The sequence below is a fragment of the Strix uralensis genome, chromosome 6 (assembly GCF_047716275.1).
Source record: "Strix uralensis isolate ZFMK-TIS-50842 chromosome 6, bStrUra1, whole genome shotgun sequence".
NCBI classification, from domain to species: Eukaryota; Metazoa; Chordata; class Aves; order Strigiformes; family Strigidae; genus Strix; species Strix uralensis.
Window position 1 is genome coordinate 31,353,951 of NC_133977.1, and position 21,856 is coordinate 31,375,806.

Sequence of the window (21,856 nt, forward strand, 5' to 3'; positions counted from 1 at the left end):
GGGTATTTCAGCAGTGTGAGAAAAGATCACTCTTGACACCCAAGAACTAGATAGAGCAAGGGGAGATGGCAGCGCATCCAATCTGCAAGATTGCACCTGCCTCAGCATCCTGAATGAAGCAGGGAAGGGAGTCAAGCTTTTGCAAAGTGAGCAGACATTAAAGGAGTAATTTATCCCCTGAGAACAGGAGCTGCCAGTACATGTGTGCCAACACGCCCCAGCACTGTGGTGAGAGCCGGCACCCGGGGAATGGACCCTTTGCTCAGGGCTGGATGAAGCACTCCGTCTTGTCCTCTTATTAAGCCACTGATCCAAGGCAGACATGAAAAAAAGCCTTGCTGGTTTGAAACTTCCCACACTTCCCAATTCTTCTGTAAGGATATATTCCAAATCTCCAAGACACAACTGCTGTGTTACCCACCTGGTCCACCTGCAGGCAAATTTGGTTTTCAAATGCAATTGGTAAAATGGTTGCTCCATGTGGCATAGCCATCCTGCGCAAAGTCTTACTTCCCTCTCTGCCCCACCCTCAGAGAGTCTTTATTTTCCCTAAAATGTGGGTGAGGTGCCTTACTAGGATCCTCAGGGACACAAGAAAGGACAGCAAAAGGAGTCAGAAATGGCATGCTGGAACCTCCACCTTTCAAAAGATAGAAATTTTGGGACAGAATGAAGTATAACAAGAGCTAGGGAGGTGGTGTCAGATGCTGTGGTTGGAGGGATCATAAGAGGAGGCAGGGGAGGTGCATCAGGATGAACACGATCTTGTACCAGCCCTACATCTGTTCAATCTGGAAAAATTGATCTGAGTTCGAGAGGTTATAGGCAAGAAGATAGTAAGCAAAAGATAAAAGTGAAATTGGGAGAGAAGGGGGAGGATCTGGAGAGTGAGAGGGGATAATGAGGTAAGTTGTTGCAAAAGCAGTGCAGTGTTTCTCTAATGTGCTATATAGAAAATTGAAAACCTGTTGAGATTTTATATCATAGGGTCAGGCTTTATATGAGCATACATTTTCCCTGTGCTTGTTAGCTGATAGTGGTATCGCTTATTCAGACTTTCCCAGGATTAGTTTTACTTATAAAATGACAGTCAGAAATTCAGCAATTGTGATTTGAAGGCAAGTAAAATTTCTTCAGTATCAGCAGTGCATCTTTCTGCATGATTTGGGGCAGCGTGATTCATCACATTCAAGAATATTAACTAATTTCATAGGAATATAAAGTGTGCTACATGAATTGTCCCCCCAAATTATTTCCTTCCTTTCAGTAACTCCAACTTTTTAAGCAATTTTTCTAATATTGCAAACTGCAACACGTCCTGGTTTTGTTGCTGTTTCTTGTATGGTTAACTGGAGCAAAAAGGTCCACATAATGTTTGGGGTTTCTCATTACAAATAGCAAGAACAAGCTCCAACCCAGGGACCTGGGAAAACTAAATGCCTCCTCCCTGGTTTTCCTTAGCAAGCAAAATTTCTCCACCCACAAATGCTCTGACACTGTCCAAACAAAAAAGCCAGCAGTAGAGGAAAGGGAACATGGGAATGTTTTTGCTTTGTTTCCTAGTACATGCAGATAAAGAGTAATATTTATTTGTACCCTCAAGCTCATTTTAACTTTTACAGTACTCCATCAAACTCATATTCCTCCCACTTCCCCCCTTGGCAATAACGTGCCACAAAATTAATTCTGTAAATCACCCTGTCAACTGAACCCCGCTCCTGCTCTGGTCCGGGAGCATCGCGTGCCTCCGTCAGTCTGGCTCCACAGGAGTCACCTGTCTGGTCCTGCCACGAGTTACCCGCAGCGTTCCTGAGGCGCTCGGCGGGCAGGGCCGTGGGAGAGGCAGCCCGGCTCTGTGCTCTTCGCCGTCTCTTGCAGTAACGGTCTCTCTCTGGGCTGTTCACTTGCCATCAATCACATCTCACAGGGAAGACCTGGGACCAGTTCTTGTACTTGCAAATGGTGCTGCTCCCGCAGCATCCAGAAGACTGAATTCCTCTGCCTGACCACCAAAGATGTGTGTTTTGAAAAGCAGACATGCAAACCACCTGCTGCCCTGCCACCTTCGCCCTTCCTCGTGTCTGTGCTGCCGGTACGCCTCTGGCTTGGCCAGGAGGTATTCTTGTCTTTACGGTTACTTCTCAGCCTGACCTCTCTCTTGGAGGGCTGCCAGCAAAACAATAAATTAATTTCAGGTCTAGGACAGTGGTTTTATGTGATGTGGCTACTCGTCTGCTGGGAACACAATTCGATCCTCAGACAGAGTCGCTGGGCACTGAACAGACTGCACAGAACAAGAGTTTTCAATCAATACTGACCTGAGCTGGAGATGAACCCATCCATGAGAGGCAAGAAGCTCTGCAGAGCTCCCGTTTACAATCCCCTTCAGCATGCCGAATCCCTACCACTCGCAGATCCCTTTTTTCCCAGGATCGTTATGAAGCAAACTCCATTTCATTTAGGTCATGACCTTCTGTTTGATTTTTCAAAGAATTATGACCTACTTTGTAGCAGGGCTTTGTGCTTGTTTTTAGCTTTTTGGATGGAGAAACTAGCGAGTAAGTTAAGTACCAGAGGACAAGCATTTATTTTTAATATTAGCTTCTCAGTGTAACCAACCATAAAATATTTAGGGTTCTTCCTTGTAAATCTAACAGCTGCTAGTTCTGAATCTGCTGTTTTCCCTCCTGACCTTGATGAAGTCTCCTATACCTCACTGTGAAGTATTACATGAAATTCTGCCAAAATTAAATCTCTGGCCTGAAACATAGTAAAGAGTCCATAGCTCAGAATAATGCTGCATCTTGCCACTGGCTAAACCAATCTAAGCTTTACCATATCTACTAGAAGAAAGGGAAAAAAAAGGAGATTCCCCGCTCCCCACTCTCTTAATCCACCTTTCTCTATACTAATCTGAAGATGAGCTTGTGAATGCTCAATAAGGAGGCCAGGGCTCAATGACAGATCCTCAGCTGATGTATATCACATATATTTTGAAGCTCATCACACCAGCAGCAGATTGGGTTCCTGAACAGTAAATATTTATTCCTATAAGGCCCTACTCAACTTCAAGAAACCATCATTTTCTATTCCAGCTCTTGTCCCAGATTAAGTCCAGATAAGCAAATGAAAGCATGTTACAGCAAGACAGGCCAACACAACAGTGTTTTCAAGCCACGTTTGGATTTTTGTGTACCTTAACCAGGTCATATTGAAGTTTCCTCAAATTATATTTGCCCCCTTCCTACAACAATAAAAGTGCTACCATTGGGCTATAACACACAGTGCATTTCTGAATAGTGTGACAAATGGCAAGCTATACATAGTAAGCAGACCTCTAGGAACAGGGGGTAACCAAAGAGCTGATAGAGACACAGCCCTGAAGACCTTACTTCGCTAAATCAGTCTCTGACCTTCACTTTGCTTTGTCCAAATAGACTCCAAGACAGGCTGTAACGCATTTATCCAATAAACTTGTCACACAAGAAAGGCTGTGCAGAAGTGCCTGGTCGGGTCCGCCTTCGCTGAAAGGTAAGAGGATCTCAGGTTGTTTACTAGAAAGTATTGCACAATTCACAACACATGTTAAAAACCCAGCTGGCAGGCTCTGTGGGAGCCATACTGGATAGCACTTCCCCAGCTGCCTGGGTCAAAGGCTTGTGTAACATCAGGAAAAATAATGTTTATCTGTGATATTATTGAAGTGTAAGCCTCATTAAAAATATCATCTACCTTAATTTTTTTCCAGCTAAGTATGCAATTTTGGATTTCTAAGATATAAAGAGAAAAAAAGGACTAGTTCATTGTATTAACATATATTGTTCAGTTAATTTTAGATTTTGCAGCACTCTCTTGGTAAACCATTTTGCACATCTAGATAATTACCTGATACAATTGCACGTGAGTAATAACGCCAGGACACACAGACTTGCTTTATCCCTCTTCCATGCAGCACCAAGTAAGAAGCTCTGATGAAGTCAGTGCAGTTACTCCAGTGTGAGATGCATTAGTCTCATCTTCACACCACACAGATACATACACAGAGCGGTGCTGTCATTGTTTTGTTTTAAACACTTTACTCTGCACCGAGTCTTCAAATTTATGTTATTTGACTCAATAAATGTTTGATGGTCTCAGTGTAGCATCTAGTGGAGAAAGGGTAAATAACAGAAAAAACGCAAAGCAGAAACGCACCATTAACCCTTACACATGGCAGGGATGAAAATGTGAGCTGTTGGGGAGTGGGAATACTCCCTTCCCTAGATCATTCAGCAAAACACTTCAAGGGTTACTCTGAAGTGGCTGCAGTTAACTGGGTACAATGTGAGGCTTGTAATCCTGGCAGAGCAGGATGGTATCACTGGCTTGAATTCAGCTCAGGAAGGTCTCTATGTCTGTGGTACACAATTGCTATGAAGGCAAATTGTCATTTAGAAACTTCCCTACTTAGTTTAAATTTGCTCTCGCTCCAGCAGTAGTGTTTCTGTGCTGGCTTACAGTCAGTTTTGCATTTCTTCCGTTCATGCAAATGCTGTCTCCAGTCTAACTACAGAGCCAGAGCTACCGTCCCCCAAATTCTGTCCTGACTTAGCCCCTGCACAACCCAAATGATGTTAATGTTACTGCAGCAGCTGGTTGCACTGGAAACACTGCGGCCAGATCTGGCTTAGAGGGGACTTGGCTCAGGACTAGTCCTGGACCCATGGCACAGCCAGACCTCGCCAGGCTTGGGGAAGCTGTGAATGCACAAGCAAAGCAGGAATCGTTCCTGCTGTCTTTCTGCAGATTTAATCTGGGATTCAAGGGTTTAGCTTTCACAATGTATCAAATCTCAGCAGGTCCTGAAAAATGGGGTCTTCTGTGTAATTAGTTAACAACAGCAAAAAAGCTTAGAGTTACATTTTTAACATTTTTTTTTTCTGAACATCATTATTATATCCTGTTTATAAACAAATTAGAGTAGAATATCTATGGCAAAAGAGAAGAAAGCTTAATTTTCAATAACCATGAACTCAACAGAGCAAAGAACAGAAGGCTTGTTCTACAATTATTTTCTTCAAACTTTATTGGGACTTTTTCATGTGCATAATGTCTTTAGTATTTTATGGGGAGGTGAACAAAGAAGCACAAGAATCTGCCTCTAGGCACCCTTCATAGTGGAGAGTCCTCCAGAAGCACCACTGTTAGAGGAGGGAGACAGCTATGAAATTAATGATGGGGTTGCAGAGCCAGTTCCTCATGATATGGCATGGAAATGTGCTGCCTTGGGCAGGAATAAAGAGTAGAAGGTAAGTATGTCCCTCATTAAGAGTACCTCTAGAGAACACTGTGATTAATCCAAAATTATCTGAGATACAATTTCTTTGCAATTCATGAGGACTCTATGTTGCCACATACATGTAGCAAGCAATTACAGAAGCATCTGCATTAGTCCAGTGGCACTAACCAATAGGTAGCAGGAGACTCAAGGGTTACCCATTCTGTATTTGTCCTTGCTAAATCTTTTAAGCAAGACAGAGACATGTTCAGATCTGTTTACTCCTTCAACCCCATTAGCCAATGAAATGTGTGAAGTGGGGGGATTCTCATTTTCCTATCTTGGTGCAAGGAGTATAGCTGATGGTTCTGCCTGCAAGCAGTGAGGCTGTCGAGGTCACCTCCTGAAGTGCCTTTCAGCTTTATCTCATCTCAGTCCAACCCCTCATTATTTGATGTTCTCCTGTTCCTCTGAACTGCTGGAGGTCCCATCCGGTGATCCCAGGACAAAAGACCAGTGGAAACTACCACTGAAAACTACCCTGTTTTCTGAGAACTTAAGAAGGGGCAGCAGACATCACCAAAAAACTACCTCACAGCAGTCCAGTAAGTGACAGAGCTGGAGCTGGAGGCAGTGAGCTCCAGATTTTTACCGTTTTAAGTGGAGAGGAATTACTTTATGCACACTTTCCACTGTCCTAAAGGTGATTTGGGAGTATCAGTAGCAACACTATTGGTAAAGCCAAGCATTCAAAAAAGAGTTTGTTTCCAAGATTATGAAATACACAATATAGCTGCATTTTAATTTGCATTCTGGGTTTTTTTCTGGCTTTTTCAACTTCCATATTTCCAAGTCCCCACAACTATTATGATTAGAAACATCATCATTATCATTCTTATCATCACTACTAAGGCTGCTTATAGCAGTAGTACATGAAAGCTAAGATTCTTAGATAATAAGCAAATTTCATGAGCTGTGGGCAAAATTACAGACCTGCTATTGATCAGATAAAAGCCGCATTAAATCTGCAGCTAATTGGTAGCCTTGGTGGTGCTGTCACCAGAGAGCTGAAGCACTGAGCCATCCTGTCCTCAGTGTGTGGTCCCTTTGCGGTTGAGTAAGATAGATGCACATAGAATAGCAGTGTAAATGCAATACAATGCTTTATTATTCTCAATGCAGACTACAGTCCATAGGACTGACAACTCACCCTTCATTGGCTTCTCTGTTCTTCTGTGTCCCTGCTAACCCAGAAGCCAATATTGTGTCTATGGAAGCATCTTTTCAGGGCTCTATCCATGTAACAGCAGTCAAATAGTTAGAAAACTTCCATCGGCTCTCTGGTCCTTTTGTCTTCGCTAGTTGTTTCGGAAGATGTCATCTGGTACACTCCATCTGTACTATTTTTAGGGCACATTGATATTTAGATAAAAAAGAACACACACAACCTTTTTGCAGTCTTGATCTGAAAATAATTTTTTTCACCCTATTAGAAAATGCAATGAGCCGAATTCTGTGTAAATGTTATTACAATTAATCTGGCTAATTTCTATACGATCAGCCCAAGCCTTCTAATAATTTTTGCTATTTATAACATGAACTTTGGAACTACTTCAGGAAGCCAGAAAGTGAACGTTCTATGAATCAAGAATTCAGAACGAGTTGTACGGTTCCTGGAAGAACTTAACCGGTCAAAAATCTCTCTTGACAATTTTAATTACTTTGCAGGGAGGCCAGAATGTGGGTGTACCAGGAAGTAGTTTGCACATATGTTTTGTTTAGCTGAGTTGCTGCTGTGCCGACTTTTGTCTTTTTCTTAGGAAAGGTCAAATTCAGCAGTTTTCTGTACTGCACGCTTAAGTAGATGGTTAATGCAAGGTAAAAGCAAACCACAACAGTCAATAAACACTCTTTTGTTTTTCCCTTTAGAGATCCTTGTAAAGAACATTTGCTTTTGAAACACGTCATGTTATATTGCAATGAAGAAAGATGTTTTTAGGACTGGAGTTGCATTTCTGGCTATGGCTTACCAGCGGGGGAAAAGCCTTTCACTGGTGCTTGCTGTTGGCAGACAATGTTGACCTCAAAACCTCAACTGTGAAAATGTGGAGCAGTGAGAGGTGACATACGGTCTCCTCTGTGTTTCAGATGAGTGAGTAGTTCTGTGCAAACTTTGTAAAGAAGACTGTGAAAGGCCAAAGTAACCAAACACTACAGTATTTTTTTAAATCCCCAGCAACAAAATGGGAAGGGACGACAGAGCAGCCATTTTCTCCTCCCTTCTTTTATATGTATTTGTGTTTTTCAAAAGGTTTCCCGATGTTTTACTTGAAACGGACCTGAAATATGGAAACTGCCCATCTGAAAGCCTGAGCTCATTCCAGTGCTTGCCTTGCAGATCAAGGGAACACAAACAAAAGCAACTTCTTTACAGAGGTGGAATGTGTATTGCTTATCTACACAGACTGCATCACCTTAGAGAATAAAATGCCATGGCCTTTGCTTGGAAGTGGAGATCTTAGCGACAGAAATGTAAATAGCATTGAGTACAAAACACAGCAACCTGTGCACATACGGCATCCTTATTAGAATCACTGCTACCTGACTTTTAGATTTGAAAGAAAACTGTCTACCTTCCTGAAAGTTATCTACAATCCAGCCAGATACAGGTCAATGTAAAATTAGGAAAAAAAATTAAAGCCTGTAGAGCTGGAATCTGTGTACCTGAGCTGCTCATTTCAAAATATTAATCAGAAATTTTTTTCTCACTATAGAAAGAAATCAATAGCAGAATTGAACTAATTCCTTACAAATTGACCCCACTTGTACTCTCTTAAATTTTGCATGTTTCTTTCTCTCCTTTCAAATACTCCAGAAATTTTCTGAGAAGTTGCAAAGCCAGGAGGCTTTGGTGGCAGTTCTTAGTGCTGGGTTGCTTAATGATGGACCTAGAAAAGGCAAAAACTATTTTAAAACATGCAACATAGGTCAAACCAAAGTTATAGGCTTGCTGCAGAAATTACTGGGTGAGGTTCTTTGGGCTAGGTCAAAGTGGAGGTCTAAGTAAATGGTCATTTTTGGCTTTATATCTATGCAACTGGTTTGCCTAAAATAAGATCACTATGGATCTCATCTCAAAATCTTGATCAAATCCCTTTCAAGGTCCTAAAAATGTTCGTTAGAGGTTTAATTCATTAAAATGTTTTATCAGGATTTCTCATGTTCGATACCCACAGGATATGATAGGAAGCAAAAAGTCTGAGACAGACATCCTTCTGCTGCAGCTGTAATATAAGCAGGACTGAATTGAGTCACACCAAAGGTCCAGATAACCTAGCACCCTCCAGTTACCTGTAGTAGAAATATAAGGACAGAGCAGTTATAGCTTCATTTCTCCTCCTATTTACCATCTCAATTTCTGGCAATCCAAGGACAGAATTGGAGGCTCTGACCATCTCTCTGCAAAGCAGCCTGTTATTCCATTAATTTGTCTAGTTACTTCTTGCAGCCCTTAGTATTTCTGGCATCTAAAATATCTCATGACAATGAATTACCCAAATTAAGCAGATGTTTAAATTGTACCTCCTTTTGTTTTACACTTCCATCTGAAAAAATACTATTAGATTCATCCTAGTTCTCATCAGAAATTAGTAATTTTTCCCTGTTGACCTTTCCCATGTTAGATGTGATTTTTGATGCCTGTATTATGTCTCCCATTTGTCATCTATTTTCCAGGTAGTCCCATAGTACTTGATGACTTAGACAGCAATCCATCTTTCTGATCAAATTGCTCACTCTTTTTTCCGTTTTTTCATATGTTATTCTGACGCTTAAGATGCTAACACATGTTGAGGTGCTATAAGCAGAATTTTGTGTTGTATTAAAGAATGTGATTCCCAAGGATTTATACAGTAGCATTATGTTTTATGTTTGCTTTTTCATTCTCTCCTCTCCTTATCAGTCCTAACTGCCTCTCTGAGAACTGAGATAACAATTTCAGAAGACTATCTTTTCTGACTGATATGAACTAATTTAGAGTATACTATGTTGCACAGGTAGAGAGATTTTCTGTTTTCCTTTCATGAACATGTGTGATCATTGCATTTTAGCTGCTATTTTATCACCTGCTTGTGATTTTTTTTTTTGCAATTTTGTGCCAGCAGTCTTGGTTTTTGTTTCCTGAATAATTGTGAATCACTGGAAAACACTGTCATCTCACTGTTTCACCTACCACTTATGAACATGTTTTAAAGCATAGCTCCCCTTGGAATCTCACTGGTTACTCCCCTCTTTGTGATCATTTACCCATCCATCTTCCTTTTGAAGCAGTTACTAATCACAGAAGGAGCTCCCCTCTTGTGCTTTCTCAAAATGTCTGGGGAAATCTGTGTACACAATTGCTCCATCTAGGCTGCATGTTAAATGTTCTTCACATCATCCCTACAGTCCCCTTATTGTTCAGACTGGGAAGATACCCAGAATTTGCTCTGTCTCCCTCTGTCCCATACATATGAATTTCCTTTCTGTGGAAATTAGACTGAGAGTAAAGGCAAGCTGGGAAGAGGAGACGAGGCAGGCGATAGCAGAAAATGGTGCATATTTGGTCTTCCTCCACCAATGAACTGGATTATGCCTGAGAAGGATTCCAATATCCCAATGTTTATACAAAGTCTATATAAGCCAGCTCCTCTTTATCAATGTTTGCTGACATTGCTGACATTTTTAAGGCACTACCAGTTTTGCAGTTTCCATCTCTTCCCATTATACGGTGATCAGCCATGTGTTTGACTGGTCTGTCGTTTCCAGGTTCTCCCTGAAGTCTTTTTTAAAAATTGGAATGTCATATGCCACTTTCCATTCCTCCAAAGTGGAGTTCACTCCAAACCATAAATTACAAAGCACAGTTAATAGTTTGGCGATTTCAGATCCAAGTTCCTTTAGAACCCTGGGGTGAGAAACACGTCGTCCTGGCAGGCAAGTACCGTATAATTTATCGATTGGTTCCAAAACCATACATACTAAGTTTTGTGAATTTTTTTTTCTGACTTTGCCCCTAAAAAAGGTTTTGTTGTGGCAATCACCTCAAAAACCGCCATAAAGAACAGTTGTAGAAAAAAAGTACTTAGCTCTTCTCCTGTGGTTTCCTTGGATGCTTCTGTTATACCTCTGTTGCCTGCTAGTTCCTCATGTTCTCTGGCAGATCTCCTGTTCTTGATGTAGTTGGAAAAGTTTTTATGCTTCAAAATATTTTTTTGGCCTGCTTTATTATGGTTTTATATTTAACTGGACAGAGTTTATGCTATTCCTCTTTTGGACAGAAGCAGAAAATAACAGTATTCCACAAGTGAATGCACAGACGGCATTCACCAAAGGCTCAGGTATTTGCAGTGGGTATCTAAAAATGCAGCCTTGTGGTACTTTGATGTTGTGTTAAAGGCAAAGGAGTTTGTCGAAAGCTGGCTGGAGAAAAAAGGAGTTAGCAAAGTGTGGTCCAGTAACTGTAGGTACTAATGTTTCCATCAGCTTTCATTCTCAGCATATTCCTAGAGGGTTATCTTTTTAATATATTTTTAAGAGAAATACAGACAGCCTACAAACTGGATAATAGCTGCAGTAAGCTTATTAACACAAATTATTATTGCACAGTATTTTAACAACTAGTATTGTGGAGCCCTATTGCACAAACTTAAAGAAAAAGTTAGTCCCTGCCCCAAAGAGCGAAATGATTCTGTCCCCATAGCCTACTTAGGACACTGCTGAGCAAGCACGCTCAGTATCAAAGTCAATACTACGTTTTAACAGTGATCCCAAAGCCACGTTCGAGCACAAACTTGCCTGCCGTTCACACTGATCGGTGGCATGCTCCACACAGGATTTGGCCACTCTCACTTTAAGGTTGTGCCTCTGCCACTGAAGTTTCCATGCGTGTCTAAGTGTTTTGCTGAATCAGGACCCCACTTTATAGAAAATGTATCTGCTATTAAACACACATTATGCTTGATCTTAGTGTTAAGATTAAGTGATTTGTCTCCTGCTCCTTTCCCAGCTAAACTCCACCTGTGGTGAGAGTCATTCATCTTGAATTGCTTCAATGCAGTGTTTAACTATGTCATCTTGGCAACAAAGCCCTTTGCATGGTATTTCAGTGAGAGGTTTAAAATCCCATTCACATTTTTAATATACATTTCTCTCACATAAATTATCACAGCTTGGTTGGCAGGTCTTGCATGAGTAATAAGGTTGCTGGCACAAACACATACCACAGATCTATTAAGTAAAGGAGAAGCTTTTGTTTGTTCCTACATTTATATGAGAGCTGTGAGGTTTGACTTGACAAAATGGTTTAAGATACTGGCATTTTACTAGCAGGACATCACTAGTCATGAGATAACATAACCTCCCCAAAAGGCATCAGCAGCAGTACAGATAAATCCCCACACACTGGTTTGAAAATTAAGCTCTTGCTATGTGAACTATCTATGCAAAAGGCAGCTTTCATTGCTTATATATGCAGGCAGACTGTAGCCGAAAACTTGCTCTTATATAAAAGAGCCACGCTACTGAAAGAGAAGTGAGCTGAATGCGCTTTTTACATGTGAAAGGAATGTGTTCTCTTTCGAGTAAATAATGAGAGAGTCACATTTGAGTTTGCTTGCTCTCTTTCATTCATAATTTTGGGAAGTGATCGCTCAGGGTATATAACACATAACTCGGAAACAAGAATTCTGCAAATTAAGATCTCTGCTGAACTCCACATTGTAAGGTCTGAGCAAAGGCTGTACGCAAATATCCTGCAGTGCAATTTTGCTCTGTTGATGTTGTAAGAGCATGAGCTGCAGAACTTTGTCTCAGTATCTATTTTTAAAACACTGAGCGCTCAGGCACTTCAGGCCGGACCTTAAGTACTTTGCACACGGTGGGAATCTTCCACTGCTTTTATTTAGGGCTTTGAATCAATGAGTTATAGGAATAATAATGTATTGCAAGGAAATAACTTTGGAACGTCCAGCCTTTAATATCTGTATGTGTCACTAATTTTGTGTTAGATTAGCAAAACATACCCTTTCATAACAGCTTAAGGTTACATTTGCCAAACAAATGTCATGTAGTTCTACAGTCACACTGTGTGGTTTGGCTTGCTTCTCTATTACACGCTCTGTATAAAGTAATGTATTAATTATTGTGATTCTCAAATTGAACATAACCGTATGTTTGACATAAACCAGGCACAAGTAAAGAAAATCATACAAAAATGTGAGAGGCAGACTTTGAAGCTTATGTGCAAATGGATTAAAACGTATCTATGCAATTTGTGAATAAATTTGCCATGATCTGAAAGAGAATTACCAGGAAACCAAGACAACTCTGCAGCTAAGGATCCCTTTAATACACATATCTTATCCATGGCTCAAGAGGCTGGCAGTAGTTCAGAAATGCAGAATGTCGTTATTGGATGGCTCTAGGTGCACTGCCATCAGTTTGTCAATATAACTATGGAGATGTTCAAGAAGATCTGGAGCAATGTGGCCACAATAAGGAATGGCATTACTGGCATTACTGATGCTCTGTGTGTTATTTTGGGGCTTTATGAAATCATCAGCCTAGCAATTGTTCAATCCAGGGGAAACAGTCACATTTCAAACCTTGTCATCTTATTTATAGACTTTCATTAATAAAGTTTAAATAACAGCAGTTTATTACTGTTTTCTAGTCATAATCATTTAAAAGTCCATTATTTTAAAGTGCTTCAGAGATCATGCATTATCTGAAATTCCTGCTTGACTGCCCCAAATTCAGTCTCCCAGCCCCTGATTCAACTTAGTCCTGAAAGAAGATGGCACAACTGGAGAATCCTGTGTGTCCTAATACTCACTCAGGAAAAGGGAGAGGAGGCAACAAGAGCCTGGATTATTTAGCCTAGTAAAATGGAGTATGACTGCTTTCTTAAAAGTAATTGGGGGTAAACACCGCTAAGAGGGAAGAGCTATTTAAGCAGAAAAACAAAACTGGCACAAGAACAATTTAGGCTGGAAATGTACAGAAGGTTTCCAAACATCAGAAGAATGAGATTTTAGGAAGCTTCCTAATTAAAAGAGTACGTGCAAAGTCCCTTAGTATTATCCTGCATCTTGCTACGGTTAGGAATTTAACTGTGAAATCCAAGAACTCATTCCCAACTATATTCCATGTGTCTGTTATTTAGTAAAGAGCTCTTTGTGAGAAGTTGTGTTTTAATAAATGGACATTAAAGATTTTTTTTAACCAAACCTTTTCACACATAGTAGAAATATATGAAAGCACAACTGAGTTGTGCAAAGCCAACCTTCCCAAGGGCCACATACGAAAATCGTTATTGTGGCTAAGAGACACAATATGCCGCATACCTTGGAGAATTCTGGCAAGGACTTACAGGCGGAAATTACTCTCTAGGACATTTGCAGGGTGAATCTGGGTGGACGTGTAGCAAAGACCAAGCGTTACGCCATTAAGACAGCCCCATTCCCCCTCTCTGGCTTGTTTCCCCCACTGTAGGGATTCTGACTACCCGGCAGCCCTGACATCAGTGCAGACTTGCTGCCATTTAAGTGACGTTGCCCTGGCCTGGCAGTTGCACTCAAACTACTTGCAAGCTTCATGAAATCCAGAGGCAGCAGTTAGCTGTGTGTCACTGAAGCACATTACTGCTACTGTTCAGGTGAGCAATAGCTCACCACCCTTGTTAAATGGTTCTCTCAGCTCTGCTTCCTCATTACACTCCGTGTCCCTGACAGCCCTCCGGGCCCGGACTGCCGCCCTGCTCCGTCCCTGGGCCTACACTCCGACCCTGCACACCCTGACCTGGAGGGTCCCCAGGCTGCACCTGAGGGTGCGGGGAGGCTTCACCTCTCCCACCCCGCCCACGTCAGGGGCACTGGCACAGATTATCGGGAAGGCTGCTGTTACACCCCGCCTTTCCACGGCCCCGCTTCTGGAGAGGCGATCCCCGCTCTCTCCGGGCCGCGCTGTCTGCAGGCAGGCCGGAGGCCCGAGGGGCTGCTTGTGCTGACGGCGGTGCTTCGGGTTAACGTCCCGCGGCGGGAGCCCGTGGCTCAGCAGTCACAGCCTCCCGCAGGAACGACCTCCCCCCTCGCTCGGGGGCAGAGCGGCGGGAAGCTGCGGCGGGAGGCAGCGGCCGCTACTCACGGCCCAGCGGCCTCGCACACCGGAGCACACGCAGCGGCACCGTAACTATGACTGACAGCTGAAGTGACCAATCCACGCCCACGGACGGACATGGAGCACCACCCCCCTAACTGATGGTAGACCAACCCAATCAGACCACAGAATGTACGCTCAGTCCGGCCTCCCCTGTTTTACGGACAAGCAGATGGGCCAATCAAAAGACAATCACACCGCCCACTTCCCTTTCGCCTCTCGCGAGTTTTCCGGGTCTGGCTCCCGTTCCCCCCCCCAGCCCGCCCGCCGCCGGGTGACTGCGTAGCCGCCATGTTGGTTGCTATGCTGCCAGTGCTGCCCGTGTGAGGCGGGAGGGCGGCTATGAGGGGAGGAGGCTGCAGTTCCTCCCCCCTCCTCCCCCGCAGACGCTCGCTCACTCGCTCGCTCGCCGGCAGGGAGGGCGCCTCTGCAGCGCCCCGCCGCCTCTTCCCTCCCCGGTCCCCTCTGCCCCGCGGCCGGGGCTGCGCGCAGGGCGACTGCCGGTGTGTGTGAGGCGGCGCCGTGCCCCGTGAGGGGGAGCCCCGGCCCCCGCCCGCCGCCGCGCTGCTCGGTGCTGCCCTGCCTGCCTGCCTGCGCCCCGGCTCCCGCCTCGCCGCCCCCTCCGGCCGGTCGCTGTGAGGAGAGGAGGGGAAGGAGAGGCCGGAGGGGGGGGGTCCGCCGCCTTCCCCCTCGGGCTTCCCCGTCCCTTCCTTCCCCCAGCTCTCCCCGCCCCGGTTCCTCGGCCCAGCCGCCGCAGTACGATGTGGTCCTCGCCGCTGCGGCTGGGCGCGGGGCGGCTGCTGCGGCTGCTGTCGCTGCTCTCGAGGCTGCGGCTCGGGCGGTCCCTGCGGGGGAACTGAAGGCAGCGAGCGGCGCGCCCGCTGCCGCGCGCGGGGGTGCGGTGCGGCGCTGCGCGGGCGCGGGGCTGCTGCTGCGCGCGCGTGTGCCCCCCACCGCGTGCCCGAGCGTCTGCGGCGCGTGCCCGTGCGCGCGCGGGGGGTCGCGGGGCGGCAGCGGCGAGCGCAGCCCCCGCGCCTCTTCCCTCCGCGCTCCCCGCTCCATCTGGAAGGACGTGGCTGTTTTATGAAGGTAAGGCGGCCGCCGGGGGGCTCGGGTCTCCGTGCCGGGGGGGGGGGGCTGCGCGCCGCATTCCTGTGCTGTGACCCCCCCCCGGGCTGTGAGGGCCGAGGCGCCCCCGCTCCCCCTCAGCCCCGCTCCCCCTCAGCCCCGCTCCCCCTCAGCTCCGCTCCCCCTCCCCGCAACTTCGCGCACAGGTCGCAGCTGGCGGAGAGCGGCTCTGCCGAGAGCCCTTTTAGTGGAGGGGGGTGGTGTGCCCCTTCGGTTCTCCCCCTCCGAAAAGAAAGGCGATCCAGCTCCGCGCTGGCGAAGGGGGTTGGGGGGGGGGTAGTGTGAAACCGATCGCCGGCCCGCTGAGGGGGCTCGTAAACAGCCTTCGGGGGAACGAGCAGCGGGGGCAGGTCGGGGGCGGTGGGGGTCTGTAAAATGTGGTAAACTCAGCGAAACGCCTCAAACGGGTTTTTTTTTGGTTTATATGAAAGTTTGCGTTCCTGTGCTTTCTAGGCACATGTGCACGTTGCCCTGGTTATGGGCAGGGAAAATGGGTTTGAGTGCTGTCGTTGCATTCCTCTGGTACATTTTTAGTATCTCCCTCAAGCAGGAGGCTTGTATAATCGCGTGTGTCTATATGCGACAGAGGCTTTCGATGTACCTGGTGATGGGTTAACTAGTGTATACTGTTGCAGCACCAGCTGGAAGAGGAATATCGTCTTTTTCCTTTCAAAAATCTCCAAGAGCTAGTTGCTAAAACTAGGTAGCTGCCAGCGTAGGTGAAATGTTCCCACCACTTGCCTATTCAAAGAATATATGTCGTTAAGATGTAAAATATACGTGAATGAACTTTGTGCTGCTACTTACGCCCTTCCAGGACTTCAGTGTGGCCGAGCTGTTAGAATTTTTTTAACAGTGAAATAGAAAATATTTATGTGATTTGTGTATTACAGAAGTGCTAATGGATCTCAGCTAAAGAATAATTGTTAGACTACAGTATGCACATACATTGCCTCACCCACAGGGCATTTCTCTTGCTCTGAGCTAAACTCTATGTTGAACGGTTAAGGGGGTTTTGTGAGCGCATGTTTGCCTGCCTGTTATTGGCAAATAACTGCCCTGTAATGTTGGGAGCCACTGGTGTGTTCACACACATGCAGACATTTATGAGCTCATCACATCGTAAATGTGCGTTGCAGGAATACAAGAACGAGTTAGATTGGAATTGGTAAAAACATTGTCTTATTAGATATGTATATTGTAGGAAAGTTTTCCAGTTCATTGCCTAAACATAAAATATTCAGTATTGTAATGTTATGGATGCCATTTTCTTGACGATGGATTTCTTGCTTCACCGACCTAAAAAGTTGTTCTTACATATTGGCATGGCTCTGGCTTGCACCATGTTGATAAAATATGATTCTGGGTGATAAGCTTACAGATACATACAGGTGTGTCTGTATGTTTCCCAGGCACGTTTATGCTTTACAAACTCAGAAATGTAACTGTTGGCCTAATTTTTTGAGATAATTTTGTTGTCATTACAGTTTGAGTATTTTTAGATTATGTTTTTATTTGTAGGGTTGTTTTTTTTAAGTTAGATTGAACATTGAAATACAAATGCATTTTTCTCAAAAGCGGAAGTATTTTACTTTTTGGTACATTTTCCTTATGTTTGCAGTGAAGTTTGGATTCAGGTTAACCTACTTAGGGTTTAGATTGATGTTTATTTCTTGTTCAGTAAAATTTCCCATGAAATATATTGTTTGTTGCCATGCTTTACAATTCTGTTGTCCTGCTAATGTCTTAATTTAGGTTGTACATAGCAGTATTGATTGAACACCCTTGCTAAAAATACTTTAAGGGTTGGGTATACTTACACTGTAGCAGCAGGAAAGTTAAGCCTATACTGTTTTTCTGTGACTATAATTAATTTATTATTTACAGCTACATTTGTAAAACATGAATAAAAGCAAAATCCTGTAATCTTATAAGTAACGCTAATTGCTCCATGGAGTGGATGAGCTCTCTATTAATGAATAGAGTTCACATAGTACTATTTACATGTCATTGCCATTAGCATATTTGGAATATATGGTAAGTTAATACCCAGGGTACATCATTTTGGCTCTGATCCTGCAGTGACCCCTGTTTGGGCAGAGGGATCCACCTACACAAAACTTGCTGCAGGGACTGGAGCTCAAACATTCATTCTGTAGACACTAGGCCGATGTTTATAATGAGCATTTGCTGTGTGTGAATGTTTTGTATGTTTTGTTGTTAACCTTTGTCTTTGTGTGGCTTCTCATATAGGCTTCTGTGTGTGCAAAGAGCTGCAGGGTTGGTGCCCAGGGTAACAGCCTAATACAATAGTGTGTGACATGATTATTTTCTGAAGAAGAGGGGGTTTTTAAAATTGCTTTCATATTGTAACTTAGCGCTGCTGAAAGGTCCTGATAAGCATTTGGGGGTTCTGTCTCACTAGGGTCTTGTAATCCTTGCTGGGTTATCTTATGAACGTTTTATTGAACGTACATGGAAGTTTTGTGCATTGATTTATGCTCACATATAAAAAGTGGAATGTGTACTCCACAAGCATGTTCTGGACAACTGAGTGGAAGTTACAAGCTTGAATATACTTGAGGGGAAGATACTCAGGATGGTTCACTTAGTCCTGTAAGCTAACCTGTACATGGGAAACAAAGAATGGCGTGCTGGTGGCAGTTTAGACCTTTGGATGAGGTAAATGCGTTGGGATAAGTGTCTTCTGAAAATTGTGGTGGATTAAAAATTCTGTTCTAACTTTTCAGCTGATTAAAACTTAAAACAAATACTAGGCCTGTGCATGCTTTTTTTGCTGTTGAAGTCAAGGTTAGATTATTTTTCTTAAATTGATAAATAACATGTTTCTGTGGTCTGTCTTCTTAGGTCTTCATACCACCATTAGTTAGATCCTCTGATACATCATGATTCTTCCTTGTCATCCCCCCACCCTCACCCCCCGCTTTGGGTTTAAATTTGGTACAAGATCACGTGTATCCCATGTCTTCACACCCTGTTTTTGTGTCACCTTGCTTCCATTCTCACCAATTATAAAAATGGTCAAACAAGAGAATCTTTCAGCAGATGGTTGGCTGTGCTTTTTTTTTTTTTTTTAAATGCCACACTTTCACTCTGGTGCTGTCACTTTTCATAAAATGGCTAGACAAAATTCTTATGGGTTTTATTGTGCTCCAGCCTAAACAACTGTAAAAATGGTTTGTGTGTGCATATAACATGGGATTGTTTGTAGTGGAAAGAAGGAACTGTGAAGGTGGAAGAAAAAGGGGGAGGGGAGAATGGCCTGAGCAGGAGACAAAACCAAAAGAGCTGAACAGTGGCCTGGTAATACAACAGCAGGTCTCTGCTGTCTGGGCCAGCTGTTCATATATGCTTGTTTGGGAACAGAGGCTGTTTTTCCTGAGGACTTGTAATCCACTGAATTAGCACAAAAATAGTTCTATGTAGGCTTTTGAAAGCCTTTAATCTCTAAAATTTTGCAATTTTCTCGATGTTTTCTCTGATATGTCATAAAATTACATATATGCAGGTATATATTCAAATTCTCTATTCTTATTTTGGAGAATTTCAGAACTACTAGAAAACTATTACTATTTGTCATTTACAAAATAAATCACATCAAGTTTCCAGCAGTTAATGTATTCACAGAAGTTTTACTGACATGTCGACATACCAGAATTAGATGTCCAGATGTAGATTACAAGAATGTGGTCTTTTTATGATGATCTGTGTTACAGCATACTAATGTATGTACACACAGCGTCCCAGTACGTGCTACAGAATATTACATCTGATAGTCACATAGTAACTTGGGTAGATCAGATGAGCATAACTAGATAATTTTTTGTTTGAAATGTGAGAATTGAACCAGCTTCTCCTTTCTCAGCTTACACACCTTCAAAAGAGACTTGGTAGGGTGATGCAATTAGACTTCTCTTGGCACACTTCTCTGCCTCACACTGCAATTACTTCTTGGACAAGTTATAAGGTGACTGTTGGACGATAAATGCAGTTCCATTGGCGTGGTTTATGAGATACTGCCATCTTTACAGTTACATGAGGAAGGGGGAAATGGCTAATATCCATTTAAAAATAAACAGTCTTTTAATTATGAGTACTTATGATCTGTAATGAAGAATGCTCTGGGAAATATTTTCACTGATTGGGAAATGAAGTGCAGTTGCCACTTAAGTCTTACAGATGGCCTGAAAACTCTTAAGATGAAAAAATTGATAATCCACTTCTATGGCATGTGTGTTCTTACATTGCCTTTCTGGCCATTCCTTATCTTCTGCAGGGTAGCTAGCTGAGAGAATAATGACTGAATTATTCTGCATGACCAAAAGCCCACATCTTCAATGGAAAATCAAATGTAGTGCTGCTAGAGATTAACATTTTCATGCTTGGATTTTTTTTTTAATTAGAATGGTGTAGATTAGATTGAAGGATGATGTATTCAGTTCTCTTATCAACCTGGGATTTATACTTTAAATTAAAAATCGCTAAATATCTGGTATTAAATGCTGAAAACCTTGTTCTAACTGATGTTTTTTTGGGGGGTTGATATTTCAGTCTGGAGGCCTTAGTTGTGTGTAATTTTGCTATTTTGTTTGATAGTTTTAATAAACTAATTTAAAAAATAAATACAAGCTCTTTTTTGGTGTTTATTAGGAGTAACAATATAAATGCTGTTAACTGTGTTTGGGTTAAATAAATGATTCTCACTTATTTTGTCTCTAAAAGGATATTAACTTTTAAGACAATTGAGTGTACTTTAGCTTTTCCCCAGTCCTTTGGTCAGTTTATTGCATTTGTATACCAACACCTCTCTGCCCTACAAAAAAAAACCAACCCCCCAAACAACGTTCTGTGTCTGTTGCAATAGACAGAAATGAGAAACAAATTATATCAGTACTGCACTGAAACGAAGTCTCTATTGAGTGAAATGAAAGTTACATAAAAAATGTTTTCTCAGGTGAGAAAATTGTTCTTAGATAAATCTTACCATTTTTTCTCTTTGGTGTTGGTTTTTGTTTGGGTTTGGTGGGGTCTTTTTTTGTTGTGTGTTGTTGTTTTTTTTTTTTTTTTAATGGCATCAGTCAGGTGTAAAACCAGAAATTGAAACTGTATCTGCAGCAGATAGCTCTCCATGTAAACCAAAGCAGCAGCGGTAAGATAAGAGCCTGCTGTGGCTCCTTTGTCTCAGAGAGATGTGCTAACATACTTTGTCTTGGAAGAAGGCTAACAAGCAAGATTCCTGTGTTTTCACAGTGGAAGGTGGTATTTGCAAAAGAGTCAAGCAAGTGGATTTGATACACTGAAAAGCTGTGTTTTTAAAAGAAGAGATTCAAGTGTGATATACCAGAAACTTGTGTTCCCTCTTGTCTGTGCCAATAGGGATGCAATGCTGAACTAACTTCATAGCTACTTCAGCCTTGAGTAGAAACAGAAATGTTGTTAATTCCTCTGTCTTTTAGGTAGAGAAATGAATGCCTTTTCAATAAGAACACATAGAAATATACCAGTCAGTGGAAGAACAGTTATTGCTCTTAATGCTCTCTGAACTCCCAGGTTAGCACAGCTTTGTATGGATGAACAGATAATTTACTGATGATGCCTTGCCTTATATTTTTCCTAAGCTATGTCAAATAGTTGTAAGTTGAAAAATATGTTAATTGTAACTTAAAGCTCTTATCATAACTGATTTGAACAAAAAAAAAAGTTCAAAATGGGATGTATTTCTCTCTGCACAGAAAAAGATGCTTCCCAGATCTTACAAATATGATTCAATGCCTTTTCTTAAAAAAAAAAACAAAACAAAAACAAAAAACAAAACCAAACCCCCAAAATAATTTAGGAGGAAAGTCACATAGTAAAACTGTGGGTTTGGGTTTTTTTCCACTAACCTTGTCAGTGAATTCAGAAATGTTTTGGGGAAAAAACCCCTGCAGTCTTTCCATGAAAAATTGGCTTTCGAGAGAGTTAAAATTAACATATGTCACTTTGCATTTGTCTGTCTTGATACTTGCAACAACCTTTTACTGTCATCTGAAAAGGTAGTGAGACATATTTTGGCCTTTTGATGTGTAAATAGGGTTAAAGATGACCAGTGCTGATGACCAGTGATGTGCTACATTGTAAATTGTTTTTTCTGTATATGCATTGCATATGGCAGCTATGTATCATGTCTCTAAATTGCACATACCCTCAGTACTGTTCTTAAAGTGTTTTAGTAAGTTTATATAGTGCCCCTATCTAGAATAGATACACTTCAGG

The 21,856-nt window shown here is 42.6% G+C and overlaps 1 protein-coding gene across 2 annotated transcripts in view; it reads left to right on the forward strand.

Annotated features, from left to right (window-relative positions):
* The first annotated feature begins 14,713 nt into the window (after positions 1-14,713).
* Positions 14,714-21,856, forward strand: part of PTPN4 (protein tyrosine phosphatase non-receptor type 4) — a 120,913-nt gene continuing 113,770 nt past the window's right edge. For both annotated transcript variants that reach the window (XR_012629507.1, XM_074873559.1), the window contains exon 1: positions 14,714-15,541. The gene's annotated coding sequence lies outside the window, so the exon portion shown is untranslated. The remainder of the gene's footprint in view (positions 15,542-21,856) is intronic.